This window comes from Ceratosolen solmsi, unplaced genomic scaffold (genome assembly GCF_000503995.2).
Source record: "Ceratosolen solmsi marchali unplaced genomic scaffold, CerSol_1.0 scaffold14, whole genome shotgun sequence".
NCBI classification, from domain to species: Eukaryota; Metazoa; Arthropoda; class Insecta; order Hymenoptera; family Agaonidae; genus Ceratosolen; species Ceratosolen solmsi.
In genome coordinates, this window is record NW_011948420.1 from 8,246,728 (window position 1) to 8,257,283 (window position 10,556).

Below are 10,556 nucleotides of genomic sequence, written 5' to 3' on the forward strand. Positions count from 1 at the left end.
TCCTGCTGCGATCCATCGACGGGGCGGGTCTTCCCCGCCATTTATTGCGTCCAGTCGCGCGCGATTGAGAATGTAAAGAAGAGCGCGAGTGAGTTGACCGGGATGCTCGCGGTCAGCTACGTAACGTGGAATTACAATTTAAACGGTCTCTTTATCTATCTCGTAGGCGACGTGACGGCGATTATTGTAACTTGATCGAAGGAGTGAGAGAGAGTGAGAGTGAGTGAGAGAGAGAGAGAGAAAGAGAGAGAGAGAGTGATCGGCTCCACGAGTAGAGCCTAACTTTAACAATTTGGGCAGTTATCTATATGGATGCTGCGCACGAGATGCGCGATAAAGTTTAAAGCCTTGTGAACTTACCTATTCCGTAGCGCGATTAGCCAAACGAAATAATCCGTCTTATGGAAGTGGGTGAGGTTAGAGGTATAAGTATATGAAATTACTCGCATATTGCTAATTCGGTATAAGGAGAAAGGACAAGTTATTTTTTTTATACTAAAGTACTGCAAGTTCTCCTAAGGATTCCAGCAGATAAATGACGGATGAAAAGTTATTTCTCGCGTAGAATTACCCACATATTTGCAGCCTAATTTATTATACAATTTTGTTAAATTTTGGGAAAACAATTCACTTCTTCTCTACGACGATTGGAAAAATGCCGAAAATAAAAGGTCTGATACATAAGAATCGATTTGTTTGGAGATGATAATTGCCATGTTATCGTAAGCGATAGTAAGCGAGCGCCTAGAAATAAGTTGTTCGCGTGAAAGAGATACAAGTTTCGTCCAAATAAGCATCCCTTTGAGTAAAAAAAAAAAAAAAAAAAAACTCACGCAAGAATTGCATTGTCCAATAATCCCGTTGTCTTTAGCCTCTAATGGCTGCTTCGAGTTTCGCTGTTCTCGATTTTATCACTCAGTAATACCGCACTGTAAATTGTAAATTCTGCCTTATCTTCGTCTACTTTCTCCTTCTTTTCTTTTTTTTTTTTTTCTTTCTTCATTTTGTTCCGTTACAATGCGTTGACTATATTCAATGTGAATAAAGCCGTAATCGAAAACTATAAATCCAATGTATTTATGTATTCGTAAAGTTAGAGGTAACTCGTGTCGTTACTACTATACGTGTCGGTAGGTACTGGGTCATTAAACTGTGAAAGCATCCTCGCGCTGATAAGGAAAGTACCGGTGCCTTAACTCGTTAAAGCCCTTGTAACACTGGCACCTTGTAATTGTCAGAAATAACACCTTGCCAACCGCACTAGATTACCGAAGCCTAAAAAACGAGACTTTCATGCACGATGCTTGATTGTCGTTTCTAATGAAAGAACTAATTTCATTAAGAGATAAAGCTTTCCCGTGCATATTTAAAAAGAAAATTGAGCGTTTAAGTTCATTGTGAGCTCGGATTTCATATATCATGATATTTTAATTGAACAAAATAGATTAGCATTACATATAAAGCCATTCATTATACTAATAGCCATTTTCATAAAATTACGTAAAAAAGTATTTTATTTTGAAAAGTATTTTGAAAAAAGTATATTATTCTGTTTTCCATATTATTTTATACGATAAATTTAATAATTTATTTAAATTGTATTTTATTTAAAAATTCAAAACAACGAAATCATATAATCATAGTCTTTTGGTTTATATTTAAGTTTATTTTCTAGCACTTTATATATATATATATATATATAAAATAAATATGAATATTATATTATTGTATATAAAAAATATTAATTATTTTTAACTTTTGGAGCTTGGAAGTATAAAAATATGTTAAAAATTGAATATTCTCTTATCTATAAACTCTATAATTGAATTCAAAGTATATATTTTTTAAGAATAGCGTCGTATGTTTATCCATTGGTCACGATTTATCATCTTACACGTTATTCATGTACGTTTTGGTGTTTATTTTTCTTTTTAGTTATGATGGAAGAGATTAAACTTTATGGTGGATCCTAATAGATTCGATGTAAAATAAATGTGTAACAAAGTTTTCATTATTCATTAAGCATTCCTTTAGCACGTCATGGTGATTAATAATGATATCCTTATATTTCATATTTTTTAAGTTATTAACTAATATTTATTATTGAGTTCAGAATAAAATTAAAGTTTTCGTTTTTATATTATTATCAAGATAAATTCGACATTCCGTATATACGATCTATTTTATTACTTTTTTTTTTTTATCAAGCATTTTCTAGCTTTCTCTTTTTAATCTATTAAATGCGCTAAAATTAATGTCTTACTACTTTATAACTTGTATTGTCTTGAATTTGTATTCAATTATGCGTAAATAATAATATTTAGTCAACAAAATGTCAAAAATATATAACATTTAATAGAATGATTAATTGTGGCATGCATGAGCTTCAATTTAATTAAAATTTAATTTGTACAGTTTTTTAATCTATCTATATTGATATATTGATATAGTGATATATAAGTTTTTATTATTCTCTAAACTTCTTGTTGAATGATTATATTACGATTGAATTAAAACAAGAACTTAGTTTCACTGATAGATATTTAAACATTATAAACATTTGTATAAAATATTTTTCAATTGGAAATAATTAGCTTTTGTTTTAAACTACTTTTAATATGAATTTCGAAAGAATTATTTAGTTACTCCAAGATTTGGTAAGTGGAATTTAATATTCTTTACTTGGAGTTACTTTTATTAAAGTAATAACTCGTTGATTTCAACTGCAACACTCCAATATAAAATTGTGGTAGAGGACTTAATATGTCATCAAGATCGCATCTTCTTTATTACTCGAATAAATTATTAAATAGCATTCTCGTTCTTATCCTTTTATTGTATTAATTATTTTAAAAGTTTTGTAGTTTTTAGACTTTTCATTAATTTGATATTTTTCAAATGTGATAAATGTGTTATAATATTATGATTAACAGGGGAGTATAAATTATTTTCACTGTGTTTTTATACTTTTTTAAGCCCCCTGATTGCTGACTACATTTCATATGCTTTATACACTTTTTCTTTCTTATACAATGATATTGTTTGCTGATTTATTATTTCTTTCAAGATCAGTTTCTATAATTTATTGATGGCTTTTAAATATGTACATATATCAAAATATCTTAACTATTTCCCAACAAAATTAATACGAGTAATTATAAATTAATATATCTGTATAAAAGTACACACACACACACACACACACACACACACACACACACACAAATATATATATGTATATTTAATTAATTAATTATTTACTTGAAAGAAAATACATATATAATTATTTATTATAATAATTTAATATGTAATATTCTTCGCTGACTATATTTTGAATTCTTTTCGTAAATATAATAAAGGACAGGAATTTTCATAGGCAATAATTTATAAAAACTCAATTAATCAATACATTCATTCGTATATGTACAACGGACATAAAATAACATTATATTATAAATAAATATATATATCAATTAATTTACTTATATCTTTAATTATAAAAAGCTAAAATTTCATTTCATTTATTATAAATAATCTTTTAAAAATTTATTGTTTATAAGATAATATGTCTAAATATAATCCATCGTTTTATATATTTTATTGAAAAATCATTTATTATTTAAAAATCCAAGTCTATTCAAAAAGTAATATGACTTTTAAATTTTATAATTATGCTTCATACGACTTTTTTAATATATTAGTTGTATATTGTTATAAATTTATCTTATAAAATAAATGATCAGTAGTGTTTGTTATAAAATGTATTATTTTTAAGTCAATTGTAATTGTTTCAGTTTCATTAATTGCGCAAAATTTTGTATAATCAGTATTTGTTCATGATTTAGAATGTAGAATAAATCTTGCTTAAAAGAAACGAGAGAGAGAGAGAGAGAGAGAGAGAGAGAGAGAGAGAATCGTAATTAATATTGGAACATTTTTATATATAACTATATAACTATAATAACTTAATAGTATGATATAATGGTATTAATCCTGGCTCATGCAGCCGTGTGTTGTTGAATAAACTGGTAATATTATAGAATTTGAGCACTTTAATGCTCAATTACTAATTACGGAATAATATAAGTTTCATAATTATAAATCAATTGTAATATTTTTTCATTTTAAATAGCTGAATCACACGGGATATTAAAGAGTCATTAAACGACGTAGCAAAAATTATGACATTGGAAGCATTAAACTTGAACTCTCTTCAGTAGTTACAATTGTAAAAAGAATAAATTGAGTGATCAAAGATTTTTTTATGCCAAAAAATAACGGTAGGAAATTGCATATTAGAATTTTGATCGTAACCTCCATTTTATAAAAAGTTAAAAAAATATATAAACAAGCTTATACTCTCTCACTCTCTCTCTCTCTCTCTCTCTCTCTCTCTCTCTCTCTGTGTATATATTTGCTTTTGAAGACTAATTAAGAAAACATGCCTCGTTTTAATTTGTAGGTGGCTTGATTTCAAAACTGAAATCTTATAATCCTTGGTCAGAAACACGATGCGTCTTAATGTATTTTTAAAATGATGATATTCATACCACACAACTTCATTGTAAAAGATATTTGTAAAACGATGAAAAATAAAAAATCTATATATTTATAATGCAGTTATTAAGTGTAAAGGGAAGATACAGAAATTTTCAAGAAGTTATTTGCAAAAACATATCACTGATATAGATGCCATGCAAGCAATATTTTCAATAACAGTTCTAATACGTTTATTAAACTCTTTATTAAATATGTAAGTTTATATCATATATACAGGACTCGAATTCCCTTGTATTTAATAATATAGAAAATTTCTTTTATAATTAAAATATTTCCTAATGTAATTTATAACTACGGAATTTAATATTGTAAGTAAAAAATTATAATTTATACACAAAGTGAAGCATTTTTTATTTTTTTTTTTTTAAATATAAGATAGAAGCTGTAATAACTGATAGGGGAAATGCATCTCATGTATATATATATGCACACACATATATGTATATTGATACGAGGAGTAGACATTAAAATAGAAGTACAACATTTTGTAATACGTATGTTGATTAAAGATCGGAAAGTTGTATTGCGATAAAATTAAAGCATTACGTCGTGAATTTACAAGAATTATTGCGCCGTATGCATAATAAAGTTCAAATTCTCTACAAAGATGTTATTGGAGAAGGTTGAGCTTGGCATGAAAGTGAAATATAATTTTCTTAATTCAAATATTAAATCAATTATGAGTCCAACTTATTTCCATTTAACTCATACTCCTTCATATCTACGACCGCTGATTTATCATCAACCGCCCCGATCGATCGAATAACACACATACGAACACATTTACGAAAAGTTCACAACATTGATTACATTCGCAATGGGCTGTCCCATTTCGTTTAAATGTGCTTCGATTTCAAATCAACGACATTCCACAATGAGAATTTATAATCTCGAGCATCCGACAAATAAATGCACAAATGATGGGAACGTGAAAATGTGGAGGCCACTGCAGTTTATATTGCTGCTACTACTACTACTACTACTACTACTACTACTACTACTACTACTACTACTACTACTACTACTACTACTACTACTACTACTACTACTACTACTACTACTACTACTACTACTACTACTACTACTACTACTACTACTACTACTACTACTACTACTACTACTACTACTACTACTACTACTACTACTACTACTACTACTACTACTACTACTACTACTACTACTACTACTACTACTACTACTACTACTACTACTACTACTACTACTACTACTACTACTACTACTACTACTACTACTACTACTACTACTACTACTACTACTACTACTACTACTACTACTACTACTACTACTACTACTACTACTACTACTACTACTACTACTACTACTACTACTACTACTACTACTACTACTACTACTACTACTACTACTACTACTACTACTACTACTACTACTACTACTACTACTACTACTACTACTACTACTACTACTACTACTACTACTACTACTACTACTACTACTACTACTACTACTACTACTACTACTACTACTACTACTACTACTGCCGCTGCTGCTGCCATTATTCAAGATAACTCGGCTTTGTACTTTCATAATCCACTTGCCTTAAATCCTCCATTACCCTCGATCGATCAATATCACGCCTACTCATTCCGGCTTCTCGCAATTAAAGCGAAGGGCTGCGCACCTTAACGAGAAGGGCACGCGCTCACCAAAGGGAGAAAGAGGCGCGCTCGTAAAGCTTGGAAAGCGCGACGTGGCTACCGCGCGAGGCTAACGACAACCAAGGGACATCATATCGGGGCTGAATTAATCATCCAGGCATTATCGCGCGTATGATAAAAGTGCGCTCGGAATGCCGGAGATCAAAAATACATCGCCGTATCCGTGTTGTTATCACCCGGAGCTATCGGCGACCCGCGTGTAATTAGGAGCTACCGCCTGCGAGCTCATTGCCGTGAAGCGGAGGCGCCTTCACGGTGCCCGCGAACAAAGACACCGAGGCTGATGCCCTGCCCGCACCTGTTCTCACCCGCGCAGCTTTGCGTAGCGCCGATGGCGACGGGTGAGGGGCGTGAACGCATCCTTGGAATTTTCTTGGGGGGGGGGGGGGGGGGGGGGGGGGGGGGGGGGGGCTGACTTTTGAGTTTGCCACAATTTTCGACCATTATACGAACTATAGGGCTGTCTGTCAATCTCTTAAATATTCTTATTGCAACTGCGAACTTATATTGAAAATATAAGTGTCGAGTTTGATGGGTGCGGTGCGTCCAGGACGAGGATCGCTTGATTTCATAGCGAGGACTCGCACGCTTGGCAAAACCGTTGCATTCGTAACACCTGCGATCCACCTACGATTCCCATTGCTCGCACGCCTTTTCTCGTACTTTCACTTTTGCGCAACCCAACTCTTTCACATAACGTCGCGTAATTCTGCGGTTAAAGAATTAACGAGCAAAGTACTGGATATGCTACTTTGGCTGAGAGCGAATAGAATTTTTACTTTTACGTCACTACTGTTATTTTCATAGGATGAGCTTAATGGTGTTCGGTATGTGATCGAAGCCTTTCTAGAAATAATCATATAATGAGAAAATTATAATAATTCTAGTGAGTAAATTAATTTGTTGCTATTGTTGTTGTTTCGAATTTTGTCAAAATACATCGTCATAATTTAACGATTTTCATTAGGTAGAAAATTTCTTTTAGCTAGTCAATATCCTTAACGTATGGAATTATTATTTATTCCGATTATGCATGACTGATACAATTAATATTACACCGCAGTAAATAATATACTTTATATGTATTTAATCACTTTAATAAATAACAACACACACACACGCGCGCGCGCGCAAATACGTATGAATATATAATACCAGAATATAAGTTTTTATTAAATTGTAAGCGTTTACTTTATATTCGCCATGTATGATTGTTATGTATTTATTAATATTATTTTTGTGAGTATTAGTTGTTTGTTAAAGATTTTAAGTAATGTTCATAGTCCAAAAATGTGTTTTTCTAATCAGCGAAGTAATATAATCGGATAGATAAGTAGTTACTAAGCCGGGAAAGAAAGTTCGTACATTCATTTTAGAATTTTACGGAGCGCGTACACAAGATTGCACGAGCTGATTTTATTTATGCATTCGTAATTATTATTCGCTAGTACTTATATCTGTCATTTATGTATGCTGTGTTTCAGCATAAAATCATTTATGCAGGTCGACCGCACTCTAAAGTTTGCCCATATTATTTATTGCATCATTTAACTGCATGATTATTGATAATAATTCTTTGACAGATTATTATTCCCTGTGCAATATTTTATACAAATATATAATTAACGAAATACTCATGAAAAAAAAGGCAAGTAATTGCTTTACTTATGTATAAGATTTTAATTAGCTATTCAATTTATACATATTAGATACCTTATCAATTTATTATAATAATACAGTAGTATATAATATGAAAATTATCCATTAGATTGCGTCAAGTACGAAACGTTCTTCAAGTTCGTTTTCTTTCATTTTTTTCTTTATTTATATATATATATATATATATATATATTTGCAAGTAATATTGTATCTCGAATATAGAATACTTAAATGTTCATTCATTGTGTCACTATTGTGTTCTCTAATAAATGTTTTGATTTAACCGTTGAGATAAAAATAAATTTAATTTGTTCGATGCTGCACGAAGTAAATGTTATTCTTTTTTGCAACTATTTTTCATGCCACGACCACATATACTCTTTTGCATTTTAATATTTTCTGATCCTCTTGGCTTATGCATTGTTGACGTTAATTCCATGAAGGGATAATAAGCATTGGCTAAGCAAGCAATATAATTTCATAAAAAAGTAATAAAAACAATTTTAACCAATAATTGTGGCGTTCTTCGGGGAAAGATTATGTACTAAGAATTTGCTTGTTCGAACGTTAAAAAGAAAAAAAAAAAAAAAAATAAACACGATTCCAATCTCGTTGCCGTTGCTCCTTCTAAAAGCCTTGCATATTTGTCGATATTGGCTCGCGAACTTTGCCCAATGGTGAAACGATGTAAATGCGGACAAAACTTACAATACAAACAGGAGTTACTTACATGGATAGTAAATAAACACATACCTTTCATCGCTTCCCAGTTAACAAAAGAAATATCCATTACAAAAGACTGTGATTGCGATGAAAATATTAAAAAAAAAACAAAAACAAATAAAAAAAATCAAAAAAAAAATCAAAAAAAAAAACAAAAAAAAAATACAAAAAGAAACAAAAAAAAATAAAAATAACAAAAAAAAAATAAGAGAAAAAAAAATCTCTGGACAATGGAAAGTAAAAAACGTCTTTTACGACGGGATTATAGAACCGGTTTAACAATGATTTTTTAATGATGCTGTCGATAATTTGAATTTTGTATAATAAAATATATAACTATAAATCATTCGTATGAAAAGGATGAAGATAAACAATTTTGCTTTAAAACAATAATCATGATACAATAAAAATAAATACATAATTTAGAATATAAGACATTTTGAAAATTCTTATCGCAATGACATTTATTAATTGAATAATCGTTGTGCTTAAATGTGTTCATATACGAGCAATCCTAAATATTATTGTAATTGTTTTTTTAATAAAATTAAAAGTCCATAAATCATTGGGGTCGTCAATTATCTTCGCCTTATTATCAAAGAAATTTAGCCATCACTGTTTAATTCAGAGTGTTACTGATAATTACTGATAATAATAATAAGATAATAATAAGGCAAATGTAAAAGATGAAATAAAAGGCATTGAAGTGCAATTATTAAAATAAATATATCGTGTGTCCAAAAATTTCAAACTTTACAAATTATTAATTAAATGAGCTATTCCCCAAAAATTATTGGCACTAATTAATAATTGCTCATTTTGTTCAGTTCTATTTATTTTTTTTTTTTTTTTTTTTTTTTTTTTTTTTTGTTTATTTTACATCGCCTAGCTGTTACATAAAATAAAATATGAAATGCATCCGCCTTCCCTAAGTAATTATAAATAACTATACCACAAGTGTTCTTGTATATCTCATAGGAAACAATAAAATTCATGGCAATAAAATCGAATGTCCATAATAGAGACACGTTATAAGTGTCAATTTTTAATAACCTAGAAATACGCGCAGTTTCGTTTTTTCTCTTCCCCTTTGGATGCAAACAATGTGAGAAGATGCAAAAGACACGATTAAAAATATGACGAGCATTCGTTTCCCCAGTCATAAAATCATTAGCATAAGAATTTCTCTACCTGCAATTCTCTTTCTCTCTTTCTCATCTGTTCTTGTTTTTTGTTAGCCCTAGAGTCTCCCTCGGCGGACTCCCCAGACTGTCCGCGCGCTTGAGAAACAGCCTCCACCGATTCTCTCTCTCTCTCTCTCTCTCTCACTCTCTCACTCTCTCTATCTATCTCTATCTATCTATCTATCTATCTATCTATCTCTCTCTAGCTCCCTCCCACCCTAACCTCCCTCTCTTTCTCACCCGCATACGTATTTCGTATTTTACTCGTCGTCGGGCCTGATTTATAAACATATAATGTGACGAGGGAGTGGTCGCTCGCTACCACATAATGATAGGCCAACGTTAATTACGTTTGCGTTGCTTATGATCAACCACCACCCCTTGAGAAAAAAAGAGCGTGCGAACTGATTCGCCGGCTATGAATCATCCACGCGCTTCGACCTTATACTCCCAATTTCTTTTTCTCTTTGTTTTTTTTGTTTTTTTTTGTGTTTTTTTGTGTTTTTTTGTGTTTTTTTGTTTTTGTTTTTGAAGTTTTGGCAAAGCACTCGCGCGGCCTATGGTTCTCAAGCGCTGTGGATTCGACACGATCGCAGCAACAATATCTTTGATAATTTTAAAAAAGCTTGTTTGCCGTAGGTGACTTTTACACTCGCCTCTTCTCTACCCCTCCTTCCCTCCTCCCCTCCTCCCCCCCCCCCCCCCCCCCCCCCCTCCACCCACCCCTCCCCCC